The 16,915-nt window shown below is 39.0% G+C and overlaps 1 long non-coding RNA gene across 1 annotated transcript in view; it reads right to left on the bottom strand.

Annotated features, from left to right (window-relative positions):
• Positions 1-391: 391 nt before the first annotated feature.
• Positions 392-16,915, bottom strand: part of LOC133967946 (uncharacterized) — a 30,524-nt gene continuing 14,000 nt past the window's right edge. The window contains exon 4 of the long non-coding RNA XR_009924080.1: positions 392-1,156. This is a non-coding gene — a long non-coding RNA (uncharacterized LOC133967946). The remainder of the gene's footprint in view (positions 1,157-16,915) is intronic.

Here is a 16,915-nt window from a genome sequence, read left to right as displayed (position 1 = left end):
AACCAAGAGGGCAGCACCCGTAAGCCTACTGCTGAAACTAGTACCCTGGTTAAGCCTCAAGCAAAGTAATGTGAAGTTTAACTTAAGGCCCATTTCATACCAACACATAACATGCTGACAGAGTTAGTCATTGCAATTCTAGAGCAATATGTGGCTAGGCAAGAACAGCTGCCATGATTGGCAGGTGATCTGGGTTTATATACTCTTCAGGTTCAAGGCATCTCAGAGATTGGTGGAGAGTGGACTGGGCTGACCAATCAGGGAACAAGCACCAGGAGCAGGAGACGATCAGCTGGGGAAGATGAGGGAAGGCCACACCTTCCTGAATTCAGCCAACCACAGAGCAGGAATGGCACACCTTGATTTAAATAAGATAGATAGATTACTTTATTCATCCCCGAAGGGATATTATGTCGTCATAGCAGCCGGTATATTTGAATACAATAAAATACAATAGAATAAAATAAAAATAAAAAAAATATTTAGGTAGAAGAATAAAAACAGAAACACAAGATAAATAGGTAGATAAACAACATTTAGAGTAAAGGGTTGACACAAGATGGGGCCGTCGTCAATAATCAATTAAATTGTATTTATATAGCCCATATTCACAAATCACAATTTGTCTGGTAGGGCTTTAAAATGGTTTGACATCCTTTGACCTAACCCTCAACAAGAGTAATAAGGTTATATAAAACCAATTGTAGCAATCGTACAAAAACATATCATGTTAAGGAACAAGTAAGTTAATTCTACTGGTTTAATAATTTCCTGCTAACGATTTGAGAGCTGGTGTCACGTTGATGCTTGCTCATGCATGTGCACTGTAATGATACATAGCAAAGGAAAAGAAGCAGAAAAGATAAACAAAAAAGCAAGATAAAGGTGCGTTTGAATGGTTGCTTTTACCATAAACATTCACTGGCCAGATATATGCTTCAAACCAGCCCTCAGTTGGCTCACTCAAAGTATGTTATGCTTACATTAACAAACAGTTAAATAATAAATAACCAAGGTGATTAGAATTAGATGGGACCCAGGAACACAGGGACAGCTCCACTGCCCGGGCCAAACTGCATACAGCGCTGCCACAGTATATTATCAGGTCAGGTAGTAGAATCCCTGGGAAGAGGTGATGCAGAACAGGGGGAAGTGGCTGAATTGTGAAAGGACATGAGAATTAGTATATGTAAAGCAAGATAACAGAAAATGAGAATACTATGAACTGACTGAAGTTGTGACACACTCAAGTTTTGTCCAGATTGACCTACAGTTTAAAGTCCAGGCGCCCTTTGGTTAACTTAGACATTCTACCCACATGCTTATATTCCTAAAATAAATACTACCTGAGCTGCCTCTTCCTTCTTCAGACCCCCCCAAAAATGAAGGAATCCGATTCTAAAAACCCCCAAAAGGGTAGTTTAGGATTGTTTTCTTATTCTGACACTAAAACCCATTTTTTGTTTTATAGTAACACATGAATTATTGATCTACTTCAAATGTGGTCATCTCTGCACTGGGGAGTTCTGGAAGGCTCTCCAGCTATATAGCCAGTTCACTCACACCACATCAGCCTCTTCTCCACAGGTGTGATGGAAATCTGAAAATACAAGAGGCTGGAAAAAAGGTGTCGTTGTGTATTTGAATAGGGTCTTTCTGCAGAAAGGATCAACACAGAGAGTCACAGGGATCTCTGAGTGAAGATGCAGGACAGTCAAATGCAAGGATCTTATTTAGGAGAACTAAGGTTGTTTGTCTGAACAAGTTCAGTCTGGTTCTGTAGGCGCAGTTTGAGACGGGAATCAAGATACAGAAAACTGATTTACATATGTTGCCTTTGGATGTATCAGTTCTTTGGAGAATAGATAAATAATAAAAAGATAATAAATGTTTCAGGTCATAAAAGTTCAGATCATAAACAGTACAGGTCATACAATTATTTAGAAAGGTCTGCAAAAACTTCCTTTTTAAATACAAAATAGGTTTCAACCACACAATTTTTCCACTACATTAGTCTCCCAGAAGTTTATACTGGTCCCTCAGTGTCTGGTCATCAAGCTGGCTAAAGTTGAGAAGGACTCCAAAATTGTCTAACTTCTCCCAGAGACTGAAAGAGTTCCTCATAAAACTGGATGCGGAAATCTTCCTTGGCATTAAATAAGGATACTTTTAATCTCTTCCTTGCATCAGCTTGTGGCTAATCAGCTGCCTTGTAAGAAAAAGTGCCTGTTTGTGGACAGCAACCTTTTCTCCTTCAGCAGTTACTCAGTGTTCATTTGTTAAAAAATTGCTTTTGCTTAGACCTGTGCATTATTAAAACCAGTCGTCCTGTAGTTGATTTAATTGTCTTTGTCTGACCACAGCAACATCAAGTTGCATGTTTCGATCTGACAATGAAGCAAATTTGAAATCTAAATGACCAAATTTCTCCAGAATTGGAGAGTCATTAGCATGTTCCCTGACCTCCAACAAACCTTCTCTCACATTGTCTACTTGGTAGCGTAACGGTTCAAGGCTTTTGCAAGAAAGCCGATCTTTGAGAAGAACCTGAGAACAATTTGTAAAAGTTTTCACCAATTCCCCAAAAAGTGGCATCCTTGGACATGGAGCATCTCAACCATTACATTTAAGGTAAGCGCTCCACAAGGCACATCAAAAGTGAATGACATTTTTTGCTAACAGCCCAGCCTGCACATTGTCCTTCATTTGAGCTTCTCACTTACCCATCTGAAAATAAGATCTTTGGTTAGCTAGTTATTCAATTTCATTTGTAGTTGATTGTTGTTCTGCACTTTTGTATGTTGCATTTGTTTTTATATAAGCAATTAGAGTGGTTAGCTCGTTTACAATAAATGCATTGCCTGCTGGTTTATTTTATTACTTTTCAGTATGCCACATTCCATTCAGTACTGTATCGCTCTACAGAAGGGGTGTCCAAACTACGGCCCACGGGCCATCTGCGGCCTGCCATCCATTTTAAATTGGCCCACTTCCAAAAAATGTAAAATTGTTCTGGGTTTGTAGCCTCGGGTGGCCTTGAATGCACTTATTATAAGTCGCTTTGGATAAAAGCGTCAGCTAAATTAAATGTAATGTAATGGACTATCGCCCACTGTATTGTACTTCTCAGTTAAGGCCACCATGCCCCGCTGCCCTGAGTGACGCGATTGTCAACAGTCCGCTCTTTAACTGGAGACAAGAAGCAAATGGAAAGATTCAGTAATATCTGGTGATGAAGTTGCATGTTGCAGCTTCACCACATCCTCCCCTTCCAAACATTATAGAGAACCTGTGGAGGCCTTCAGTTGTATAAAAACTAATATAGTGTTTAATTTGTCCAGTCTGAACTACTGTAAAACAAATGGCGGTCTCTGTAGAGAGGAGCCACTCCAGATGTAAATATAAAGTATTTAAATATAAGGGCCCATTCTAGGATAAAGAAAACAACAATTTGTACAATTCAGATGAAACACAACTATTATTTCATATTAAATTTTCTTCCAGTAAATCCCTTTGAACCAAATTTTACACACTGGACCTTTAAAAATGAGGGCTATAAAAAAATATGACTGATCATTACTGACAAACAAATAGCGACAATCACAATGGATCAAAACAAAGAATCTGCAGGCAAAAAAAAACTTGCCACTTGTAAGAGAACCATTCCGTATATTCCTCAGAGGATATGTGACTTATTTGGATGACTCTTCAAGTATTAGTACTAATAAATAGCAACAATGATGAAGAAAGAGGGAGAGTGAGGAACAGAGAAAAGAAACAATGATCAGAGAAGGAAAGACAGAAAGGGAAAAAAGAGAAACAGGACTGAAAGGTTGAGACCAAATATGAGACCAAGAGAGAGATCAGACAGATCAACAAGAAAGTAAGAAGCTGCAAAGCATGAGGACCCACTTCAGTAACCAAAACCAAACAGTGCAGCTGTTTACAACAGTTATTTTTGTAAATTAAAAAAAGGGATCCAGTACCAAGACCAGATGGATGAAGCATAGATAGATGGTGATCCTTAAGTGGAGGGAATGACCAGTGAAGCAGGGGCAAGCTGCTGAGAAACCACCAAGAGACACACTAAATAGCAAGGTGACATAATATTTATGACAGTACGTGTTCTTTGCAGATCCCCAGAGACCTGGCATTCAGCCTGGCTTCTAAATTCACTACTCCGCTCCTCCGCTTCGTTCACTGGTTACCAGTAGCTGCCCGCATCCGTTTCAAAACACTAGTACTTGCTTACCGTGTTCCGGACGGATCGGGTCCAGTCTACATTCAGGATATGGTCAAACGTTACACCCCATCCTCTCTACTCCGCTCTGCATCTGCCAATCGGCTTGTTGCCTCTGCACTGCGAGCTAACCAATCAACAAAATCCTGTTTGCAGAAAGTCTACAAATCTTCCACCGCAGACTTAAGACACATCTCTACAACTTCGTTAAGAAGATGATGTCTAATAAACCAGCGTCAACTCTGGTGTTTATATAAGTATATTAAGTTTACTTACACTTATATATTGCACTTACATGTAGTTATTTAAGTTTGGCTTTGTGATGACTAATTGTACTTAGTAATACATTGATTCTTGCTGGTCTGTGTTTGTAACCTCATGGTTGAATGCACTTATTTAAGTTGCTTTGGATCAAAGCGTCAGCTAAGTGATATGTAATACTCATCAAAAGGCATTTATCATGAACATTTCTTTCAGTAAATTTTCAGTTTCAGTTCTCATCGTGGCTATGTTCTTGTGGTATTGTGTAATATAATCAGTTATTGTTTTTTTCTTTTAATTCTACAGTTCTATATTACGATTTAAATTACCATAATATTTTATAATTTCATCTTAATATAAGTTTCAGTGGATTTGATAATTGTATTTAAACACATGGAAAAGTTTAAGAGGAGAACATACACACATAATATCTGGTCTACTGAAAAAGATAACACTTTTTAAACACAGGGATATAATTAGTCACGAAAAATAGTCAACCATTTATTGGTTTTACACATTGGTGTTTACACAATGCTCCATTGTTTAAATGCTACAGCGTTTAGTTCAAATGTTCTATTAAAGTGAAGCTTATTATTTTTGAAAATATAATGTAACTTGTTTTGGCAAAGAGAGATGGTTTATGTCAGGAGAAGTGACCGGAACACAAGCTGTGCACAACATTCAGGTCTGTGGGTGCAGATTATCCTGTGGGCTCACCTCGCCGGAACTGAACCTGATTATTATTGAAAATATTTTGTCTGAACCTGACCCGGTCCAGATGGGTCCCTTCAGGCTCAGGTCGTGTAATAGTCACCAAGCTGAGGGTTCACCTGCAGTGCTGTGTTTCCAATGATGCACTTCTCCAGCTCACTTAAATTTTCTTTTCCCTTCCCCCTCTCTAATCTGTGTTTAACAATATTTATTTAGACTTCAATTCTGAGATCAAACTTTTGTTAAATTAAATTATGCAACTTTATCCTGATACAGATATTATCGAACGTTTAACCGCATTCCATGTATTATTTTTGTGGTATTTTATTTTCACTGCAGAAACTACAAAATATAACCCTTGCTCTATGGTTTGAGTCACGCCGTCATTAACCTTTCCCTAAATCACTCCTGGCTTCTTCTATTTTTTTTAGAAACAGTGCTGCAGTCTGATGCCCTTTTATGGGCATTGATGGGGCATTACCTATGCAGATAAATATCATGAACATGCCCTGACTGACAACCACTAGTGACAGACAAGTACACTAGCAAAAACATTACATCTGAATTTTAATCAGGATGAAATGATCGAATGAAATGGTCAATTGCTATGTATTAAAAACCTGTGAGGGCCACATTCACCCACATTTTTTTACTTTTTGCAGACCACTTTATTACATTTACGGAAGAGTTTGATTCAACGTGTTAACATTTGTTGAGATATGCACAGATAGTCTTCTGGCTTTTTAGAGAGTGTGAATTCATTGGGATTATAAGGGGTGGTGCAGAATAAAGTACAGGAATCCCCCCGGGGTCTAGACACTGGTGGTGCGGTGCTAGAGGAGGTTGGGCTGGAGGTGGATTATGCCCGTCCTTGAATAATGGCTGACTGCGAAAGAGAAAAGAAGAGATTTAAAGTTTGACTACAACCGCATGATTGGCCAGAAGAGACTGTGCAGAATCTGATTGGCCATTTAGAAATGCCCACAATCAGCTGATCAATAAGTTTTGAGAGAGGGAGAGATTTGAGATTGATTGAATGAGCGTAAAGTCTTCCTGACTGAATTAATGCTGAGTTTCATTTATTGATGGCTGAAGAGGATTTAAACAAATAAGGAAAAAAATATTCTGAAACAATTTACTAAACCATACCTTTGAAAGGACAGCTTAAAAGCTTAAAGCCCATATAAATTGAATATACAAAATGTGGACAAGACAAGCACAGTGATGCCTCAAGGGTGTCAGACAAAACTGTACGCATTTGAAAGAGACTCTACTAGGCTGATCTATTTCTGTATTTATACATTATAGTTTTCTGCTGATTCAGCTCAAACAGCTATAAGCTGGAATGAGCTGAAACATGGCCCAATAACTGGAAATGAAGTGTGATCAAGAAACTCATCAAGTCTTTAGCAATTGAAAGCACGCTCTCTCTCGGGTTCAAGACTTGCTCTTCGCTGTCTAAGCATAAAAAGCACAGTCTTTTGTTGTTTCAATACAATGCATGCCATCGACCCAAGAGATAATTCTATGAATTCCCAGCTGAGAGTGATACTTTAAAATTCACCTACAACCTGACAATCTTGCAAATCCGGGTAACATAGACTATAGTTAGACAGGATTAACTCACGAGAGAACGCAATGGGCCTTATTCACCAAAATATTCTTCGAATTTTTTCTTATTCTGAGAAAACTCTTCGCCAGATTCATGACACATTCTTACAGTTCAGAATAGTTTGAATCTATGTTCTTATTTAATAATGAATGCCATGTGTTTGTAAGCTCCTAATTAGCACTGAGTTTAACGACTCAGTGTCAGAAAGTCAGATTGGTTCTCAGAATTAACATGCTACAATTTAATTATTTTTTTTCTCATATTTAAAATCTCTGAGACAATTGGCTCTCTAATTGCACAGCTGTTACGGAATCAGTATTTGAATGAAGCTTCCGTAGGAAACAGCCCCTTAATTGAGACACAGCTAAAGTCACTGAATTATGAGCAGGAAGTGGAACCTTCACAATCCTATATCCTCAGAATCACCCAGCAGGTACATGCTTTCTATTTATAGCAAATATGTAATCCTTGTAAAATAATCAATCAATCAATCAAATTTTATTTGTATAGCCCATATTCACAAATTACAATTCATCTCATAGGGCTTTAACAGGGTGTGACATCCTCTGTCCTTAACCCTCAGCAAGAGTAAGGAAAAACTACAAAAAACCCTTTTAACAGGGTAAAAATATGTAGAAACCTCAGAGAGAGCCACATGTGAGGGATCCCTCTCCCAGGACGGACAGAAGTGCAATAGATGCCACGTGCAGGAGAACATCAGCAATAATCAAAGTCTCTAGCAGCATTGATGAAGCACAGTCCATGCTCAGCAACCATCTAGACCACGATCCACCATCCAGACCAGACGCCACTTCAGTCCTCAGTCACCGTCCACCGCCGCCCACCAGGAGGACCCATCACAAGCCACCACTGCGGTCCTGGTCCACCGCCCGTGCCCAATGCCAACGCGACACAGGGTCCGCCACCAGCACCACGATCAGCCCACATGACTCAGAATCCGCCACACTGGATCCAACACCGCGACCCCCGGTGCGCGATCCACAAACCGTAATCCATGGTGCGGCCACAGAGGCCCTGGATCTGCGGGTGATAAAGCAAAGGGATTCCGGGGAAGGGGGATAGGGATGGAGAAGAGGAAGGAGAAGCTGGAAAGAGAAGCTCCGTGTGTCATGTGTCATAAAATAGAACAAGTAACGTTCTGGCGCACTAATTAGCTCTAACTATAAGCTTTATCAAAAAGAAAGGTTTTGAGCCTACTTTTAAACGAACAGATGGTGACTGCCTCCCGAACTGAAAGTGGTAGATTATTCCACAGCCGAGGGGCTTGATGGCTAAAAGCTCTGGCTCCTACTCTACTTTTAGAGAATTTAGGGACGACAAGTAGGCTTGAATTCTGGGAGCGGAGTGCTCTAGTGGGTTTATAAGGTATTAACAGCTCTTTAAGGTATAAAGGCGCTATATTATTAAGGGCCTTGAAGGTGAGGAGGAGAATTTTAAATTCTATTCTAGATTTAACTGGAAGCCAGTGTAGCGATGCTAATATTGGAGAAATGTGCTCTCTTCTCTTTGTTCTCGTCAGGACACGTGCTGCAGCATTTTGGACAAGCTGTAGAGTCTTTAACGACTTCCTGCTGGAGCCTGATAATAATGAATTACAATAGTCCAGTCTCGATGTAACAAAGGCGTGGACTAGTTTTTCTGCATCTTTTTGTGAAAGGACATGTCTAATTTTTGAAATATTACGCAAGTGGAAAAAAGCGGTCCTAGAAATTTGTTTTAAGTGACTATTAAAGGATAAATCAGGATCGAAGATCACTCCCAAGTTCCTGACTGTTTCATTGGAAGCAAGGGCAATGTGTAAAATAAGAAGTGTGTCTAGACAACAGACTCAATCAATCAAACTTTATTTGTATAGCACTTTGTACACGTTAGTGCAATTCAGAGTGCTTTACAAATAACTTATAAGCTAATAGTAAGACAGGGTAAAGTTAAGTGAAAAAATGTTTAACGCCCGGATGTGTTTGCGGAATGGCTTGTTTTTTATTTCTGTGCAAATGTTCACAGATCAGTGCAGCAACACTGCCTGCGGTTCTGCTGCAAAGCCGCGCTGCTCTTCTTTTCTTCACGTTTCACACACTGTTCGGGGTGGAATAGTCAATAAAAATGATCTTTGATCACAGTTTCAAAGCTTGTCTGTCGGCTTGCCTAGCCCGTTCAAAATAAAAGCACTTAATGCCTTTGTACATTTGCATATCTAGGTTGTTTTCTAACTCCAGCAATGTTTCAATGTAACTATCTGGCATTCTTTTAGCGGCTGGAGAAAGAGGATTGTCTTTGAAAATCCTCTTTTGAAATATGACAGTTGACACAAACATGTTCTGTGTATCTGACATTTCCAGTTAATCCTCCAAGATAGTGAGACCCAAGATAGTCTCCAATAACACATGCAACACTACCTGAAGGCTTTCCCCTGAAAAAAAATGCCTATTCACCCAAGGTCAAATTCTTCTGACATCAACATATTAAAGACTCAGGTCCAGAGAGCTTACAGCCTTTCAAAACAAAGTTATAAAAGCTATTTTTCGTCAAAAATAGATTATGTCTACACACACAAGTACCATGTGGTACACAGCAAGAACTGTAGCTCTGAGGTCCCCACGACTTCAAAAATATCTTGAAACAACATGATCTAAAGAGTGTTGATAACACAGCATACCCCCTGTTGGTGTGAATAGCATTTAAATTTATTTATTATATTGCATTGGCCAACATGGCCTAGCTTTATTTGCAGTAACTCTGCCAAGTTGGATTATTTCTTAAAATGTTGTCTTTTGTGGTGTTAAGCAGTGTTTAATTTGTAAATCACAAGGTGCCGGAACACAAAGTACATTTGACAGCGCAGGGATGACGAGACGGGCACAGGTCCCGGAACGCATACAGAAAACGGTGCTGAAAAAACGTGCAAATGCCCACTGACAATGCTGTGGGACTTACATACCTTAATTTCAAATAATATCCATGGTATACATTTTATGACAATAATTTACAATTATTTTAGGCTATACTGCCCACATCAACACGGATGGGACTTACAGTTAGCAATTAATTTCTCAACATAGATCTAACTTGTAAAACATAACAAATAAAAGTTCAAAGCTTACAAAAAATCACATAAATCTTCCATTATTACTATTTAAAGATTGGCACGGCGGCCTATTAATAGACAGTATGCTCACCATATTTAGTTGTCCAAAACACCCCACATCACGACAGAAATGGCAGGATCCGGCACAAATTAACCCCTGGTGTTAAGGTTCCACTACCTGTATAGTGTGCTTGGCTGATAAACATCTTTACCTGGGCTTTGTAAAGCCTCATCAGACCCACAATATTACTGGAAACCTTGATAACAAATCTATTGTAAATTTGTGGGTTATTGCCTGTGCTATTCTCCTTTCACTGTTAACCCAATGACTGTGGATGCTGCAAAATGAAAAAATCACTTTGCTTGTAAGGCAATGAAAATAGAGCCATGATTTCAGTGTTTCTATGTATATTATGGGCTGACCAAGGATTAAGGTGTCTATAATGTTGCACTGATTATCAGAATCAACAGGTGCATTCCCACTAATAGCAGATATTAGCATTCGGTCCCTGAATGCAGCTCGTATGAGGATATCAGGGGATATTTAGGCTTAAAACAGTGTAAATGTTGATGTTTGAGTCAAATATGAATGTCGAGGCTTGCGGACACTTGGATAACACCACAGGAGCAGTGTGGTGGCATGCTAGGCTTTTTCTGTTGCTCCATTACTTGTGAAGCAGGACTCGCCATTGACTTGAATTGTATTGGTTTCTACCCCTGAGACTCCAGAAGTGTTTTGTGGATTCAAACACTTCACCCACCTATCAATTGGCATAGTTGTGAGTAGATATTTTTGCGTTAACTATCCCATTAAATTGCACAATACGTAATGCTTCCACCATAAACTGCCTAGACACCATTTAATAAGCATAGACATTTTACAATGAAAATGCTGCCTCCTACCGTCATGGTAAGTTTACATTAGGAGAGTTGTTGAAAACCTATAATTCCCCAGCTAATGTTTCTGTGGGTCATGCAGTGCTTTACAATACCACACTATCTATGAGACAAATTGTGATTTGTGAACAAGGGCTATACAAATAAAGTTTTATTGATTGATTGACTATCTAGGTGATAGCAAGCAAACACAAAACAAAAAGAGAAATATTTCTAAATAGTACCACTAGTAAGGAGGGTTGTGTTTAATGGAACATATTTTCCAATCAACTGACAATTTGTTTTGCCCCCATGGTGCTGGTCAAGGTCATGGTGGTCTGGAATTAATTTGTATTTTTTAAATATAATACTATATTATTATTATTTTAAATGTGGATTCATAATTTGCCTTGGAATCTGTGACTAAATGACACCATCTAGCTTATATTTAGGCCCAGCTTTTATTCCCAAGGCTGCAGTGCTAAAGTGGACTCTCATTTGAGAGAAGACCATGTACAGTATTTGTCCTGATGAATCATTTTCATGCTATCATGCTATGCTTGGCATCTCCCCTGACAAAAAGCATCAGTAGAACTATACACTATAATTGCCACACTTTTGTATTGTTCCCATTTGACCTGAGTTCTAGTATAAGATGTAAGATTTCCTCTATGCAAACAAAAGACTTTCTTCCTCTCAAATTTTGTTTAAAAATAAAAGCATTGTGTTGAATGAAAGGACTGCACATTGAGAGCGGCCTTTTATTGTGGTTTACAGTTCAAAGCACATTTGTGCAATAAGCATGCACTTCAATAAGCATCTTGTAATGTCTCACCTGCCAGGTGGGTGGATTATTTTAGCGATGATGTAGTTCTCACTGTTACAAATTGTAACATATTTCTGAACAACATTTTTGAGAAATATCCTTTTAAGTGTATGAAGGAAATTTAAGATCTTTGACTTTGGCTTGTGAAAAAAAAGTGTTCAAAGTATAAAAGAATAACAAGAGGGGCACCAGAACCCATGGTCATGCTGAACAAACTGATGTTTACTTCCTGCCTTCTTCTGGCAAACAATAAGGACCTCAGAATATCGACCTAACAGTTCCAAACTTTAATAGTGTATTACTAATTAGCTAAAGTAAGGAGAAGGTACCTATTTAAAAAATAAATATTATTTCTTTTAACATTTTAGTAATTTTAATAGTTTTACAAACAAATGAGAACCCAGTGGATGGGGGGGTACTGTTTCATTCGCCGTGCTCTCGCCTCAGATTAAAAATACTGACCTTACCACTCTTTCAGATACCAACCGACTGCCACAACAAAAAGCATGTGAACACCACTGAACAATCCTCCAAAAATCCTTTCTACTGCAACATTATGCCGAGCAGCGTTTTTCTTGCTGCTGCTGAAGCGGCAGATGCACTGTCACAGTAATTGGCCAGGAGCCTCCTGAGACAGAGAGGAAGGCTTCTACATAAATAAATAAACAAACCAATAAATAAATAAATGCCAAGAGCAGTGTCAAGACATGCTCTGGGAGACAGTGCTGCTGAGGACAGAATCGGCCCTTTGTACACAACAGTCTCATTTCATTGTTCCCAATAAACACACTCGGAGACACAGATTACACGGTCTAGACCCAGACTGTGTAAATATTACATTTGCTCAGTGTATATTTGGTCAGCACCATCGACAACATGTTCACGCACTGCCACATGCATAAATTACTACCTCTGTTTCATTGTAATGTTACATGACTAAAAGTAGTTTGTAGTAGGTTGTTGGGCGTTTTTGAACAAAATGACCTTAAACTGTCAACAGTTGTAATAAGCCGCGGTCATGCAATAAACATAGTTACAGCTGTGAACTAGAAAGGCGCTCTGAGAGCTCATACCTAAGCCAAGGCTAACTTACCATTTAAAGTAGTGTTTTCCATTAATTATCTAGACGGTAGCAACTCACCATATGCTAATTTGTCCGGACAGTTTCATAATGAACAGAAAATAATTGTACACCTCTCATTATGACTTGATCAATGTATTGCTCTGTAAATGCATCGTATTTGTGTGCCACACATAATGTCAGCTGCAGTTTTGTATGTACCTGAAAGTGGCATGCAATACAGTTCTATCTCACACAAGACCTTGTCATTCACTCTTTAAATTGTGTACCAGTCACTCAGAATCTGTTGCATGTTTCTGCATGTGCACCCACGGTACTGTAATAGATTGATTGTATTCCTGCAACTTCCATTTAAATGAATCCCTACTTAATTTGATGGGTTCCTCTCTGACCCAAACCACATCCTTCCACCAATTTATTTGGTAATCTGTCCTTTAGTTTTTTGAGTAATCCTGCTAACTAACAGACAGAACAACAAAAGGAAACAAAACCCTCTTGGTGGAGGTAATATCTTTTGAATACAGCTTTAATAATTATACCTCTACCTGATACAGAAAAAACAACAATATTGGTGATTATTATAATACATACATTGTACATGTGTGATATATGAAACAAGCTAAAATGGCTCTAGAGCTCCCAAGTGAAGAGACAAACCTACTTGTCCATCGTCCTATGGTAAGACCAAAAACTAAGCAAAAAACTATTCAACCTTTTATTACACTGAGGCTCCATTGGTCCCCAGATACTGCTGTAAATATTTGCTCTGACAACAGGAACGATTTTTTAATTGAAAAAGAACAAGATAAACCAATCACCAACATGGCATCTATTGCACTTCTGTCTGTCCTGGGAGAGGGATCCCTCACATGTGGCTCTCTCTGAGGTTTCTACGTATTTTTACCCTGTTAAAAGGGTTTTTAGTAGTTTTTCCTTACTCTTGCTGAGGGTTAAGGACAGAGGATGTCACACCCTGTTAAAGCCCTATGATGAATTGTAATTTGTGAATATGGGCTATACAAATAAAATTTGATTGATTGATTGACCAACGGCCCTAACACTAAAAACAGATGGGAGAAAAGAGATCAACCAAATCTGATCCCAGGGAGGATATAATTACCTCCATGTTTGTGTATGGGTGGCTGCAGGGCAATTCAAGAGAGCCTCTGTGTGCTTTAACCCTGGAATGGCCTGCGCACTCACACACTCATTCACTCAGCCAATCAGAGAGGCTCACCTTCAGCACATAGAGGCACATGCAAACACAATGTCACTGCGGGTTACACCGGTGACCACAGATCTCTGAGTGTTAGCAGCATCAAGGTCATGTCGTGACATTGTGTATTCGATTTGCTTCAGGTCTCTGCATCTCGGCTTGTGGAACAGTCATTCATTCTGAGGGGAAGCTGCTGTGCCGGCAGAGGTTGAGCTCAACAAAAACATAACTTGTCTTCATTTACTCCGAGCGGCACGGGAACCAGCTATCAAAGTTGAACATTCTTGTTTCTTTGTAAATGCATCACGAAAGGGAAGAATCAGAGGAGTGAGTAATGAATGAAAAGATGTTTTGTTGCCTTTCCTCTTGATAGCTCAGTATACAAAAACAAGTTAATTCGCCTTTCAGCTACAGGCAACTTTTAACGGGCACGATGTTTCCTTACTTGAATAAGTGAGGAAACACCGTTTAAATACAGACAAAAACTCATGATTTAGAAGCAAGCTTACATAACACAACAGGGTGTTTCTGTTTAAATAAAGATTTTGTTATGTTCTGTCAGTGCAGTTATAGCTTTGTGTCTGATGGGCTGCAGGTGAGCTTATGTTGAGCTGTGTGGTTTTGTAGGTGGTTCCCAGAAGCGCAATGGTTCCATGCCGGTGATTTATAAGGCCAGCTTCCCCCAGCAGTGGGATCTCTTTTCTCCACTTTCGAGCCAGCTAGTCACTGAGCACACTGCTGTCCATCATTTTTAAAGTACTGTAAATAGAGGAGTGTACTTTAAGCTTTCCTCTTCCATTCTATCACTCACACTATGTTCACTGAACAACATGTATAAGTATTTATTGCGTCGACCTGTAACTGATCAAGACATTTTCAAGTATTTATGCATGTGAATGTGTTTTCAGTATATTTACCATGTATTAGCATCAGGCTAAACTTTTGCCTAATGCTGTGACCTGGACCTCATTCTTGCTGTTAAAGACAGACAAACAAAAAACACATGCCATCTTGTAGTAAAATTGCTGCATTTGCTTCAGGCATCAGACGTTACACCGCTTCACTGACCCTTTATAAACCCTACTACATGGCGCAAGCTTAAGCTTCAGATCCTTTTATACATCAATACTGCAAGTCAGGATAACCCAGATTCTGAAAGGATCAGATAGAAATGAAGTCTGGAGCATTTATCGCTTCTTCACAAAAAAGAAGAAAGAATTGGATAAAAGATGGAGGAGGAGTACAGAGCGAGAGGCAGGACGGTAATGAAGAAAAAGCAGAGAGGATGAAGGACATTCCCCGCTGAGAGAGCAGAGAGGCTGGGAAAGGAGTGGAAGATGAGTGAGATATGAGTGATGAGTAGTGGAGTGGGAGAGATTTAGAGCAAATGAAAAACGATACAGAGATAGAGGCTGTGTGTGTGTGTGCGTGTGTGTGTGTGTGTGATGGGGGTATCAGTTCTGCCTGCTTCCAGATGTAAGTCTGTAGAGCAATTTTTTGTTAGGAACAAAGAACTCATGCAAAGAGAGGTGCAGTGGTGGATGTGAATTAGATGGATGGATGGATGGATGGATGGATGGATGGATGGATGGATAGATGGATAGATGGATAGATGGATAGATAGATAGATAGAACAGGATCTATTGAATTGCCAAGGAGGTTTACACATACAGCGTTTCGTAGTTTTGGGCTTCTAAGTACTGTATTTAGATGGAATAATAAAAAGTAGGATTTTATTAATTCAACCATGTAAAGTTTCGAAAAGTACGCTTTTCTCACCACTCTGAATAGCTTCCCAATATGGATGTGAATGTGGATGTGGGCACACAAAGAAAGATTGTGTGAAGTGAGAACGTTTAATTACAGGTCATGCCTACCTGTTTCTTTCTCATAATTCGAACTGTGATTATCACCATCTGCATCCAATGAAATTCATGAAAACAATAACATTTTGATTTTGTAGAAGAAAAAGAAAGATGATAAGTGAATACAGGCTCTGTTTATAGATTAAAAAGGTACATTCCAAGCAGTTAGGTGGATCTGCCCTCAAATAAATTATGCAAAAACATAATAATGGAAAGAATAAATTATGCCCATCTAAATGTAATCTTTATTATTATTGTTGTTATCATTTTTGATATGATATTCATCCACGTGAAATCTGTGACTTGCAACTAATAAATACCTGGGTGCGCCTCAAATTTAGCTGCTCGGTCTCTCACCTCCTCTCGTCTGAGTCTGAGCGAGGCGAAGCTTACACTCACTCACAGACAGAAAAACAAACAGTGAAGCAGAGATGACAGCTTTTTAACGTGGATGAGGCAGTTTCTAAAATTAGTTTAAGAAGAGTGGCAACAAAAAGAGGGAATACGGGATTTCCACAACAGACCCCGGATGATAAATTATCAGCGCCGCTGCTTCAGAATCAGAGTAGAAGCACCGATTGGTTTGTACCGAGTCTCCTGTCTGAATGGCTTCCCTCCACTCCTGCTGACCTGCACTGACTTTACATTTAATCAATAAACACCAAACAAAAGTTATTAGGAGTTTGAGATATGCACTGACACATTGAAAAAAGTCCAACATTTCAAATCATGAAAATCATAACCGCCCCATCCTGTTACTGAGCTGGTAACAGATATCCTGGGCCAAATCTTTTATATTTAGTTAAGAAAATTTTTTTTATCAGAGCCAGAGTCCATTTTATTTATTGTTTTGTTTGTGCCTTATTTTATATATAATATGTATTTAGAATAATTAAATATTTTAGATTCTAAATCAAATGTCACACTGAATATTATTTAGAATTAGGTTCATTTGGTTTTTAACAGTTGTACTTGCATGATTATGCTATTACATTATCGGTATAACTATTTTTAGTAATACACCAACTTAGAGGTTACAAATATACAAGCAGAATGGCTGATTAACTGAATCGATACTGAATCATACTGAATCTCGACCTTGTCAATCTGAATCCAATTGA

This window comes from Platichthys flesus, chromosome 14 (assembly GCF_949316205.1).
Source record: "Platichthys flesus chromosome 14, fPlaFle2.1, whole genome shotgun sequence".
In the NCBI taxonomy this organism is placed as follows: Eukaryota; Metazoa; Chordata; class Actinopteri; order Pleuronectiformes; family Pleuronectidae; genus Platichthys; species Platichthys flesus.
This window is presented reverse-complemented; position numbering and strand designations above follow the sequence as displayed.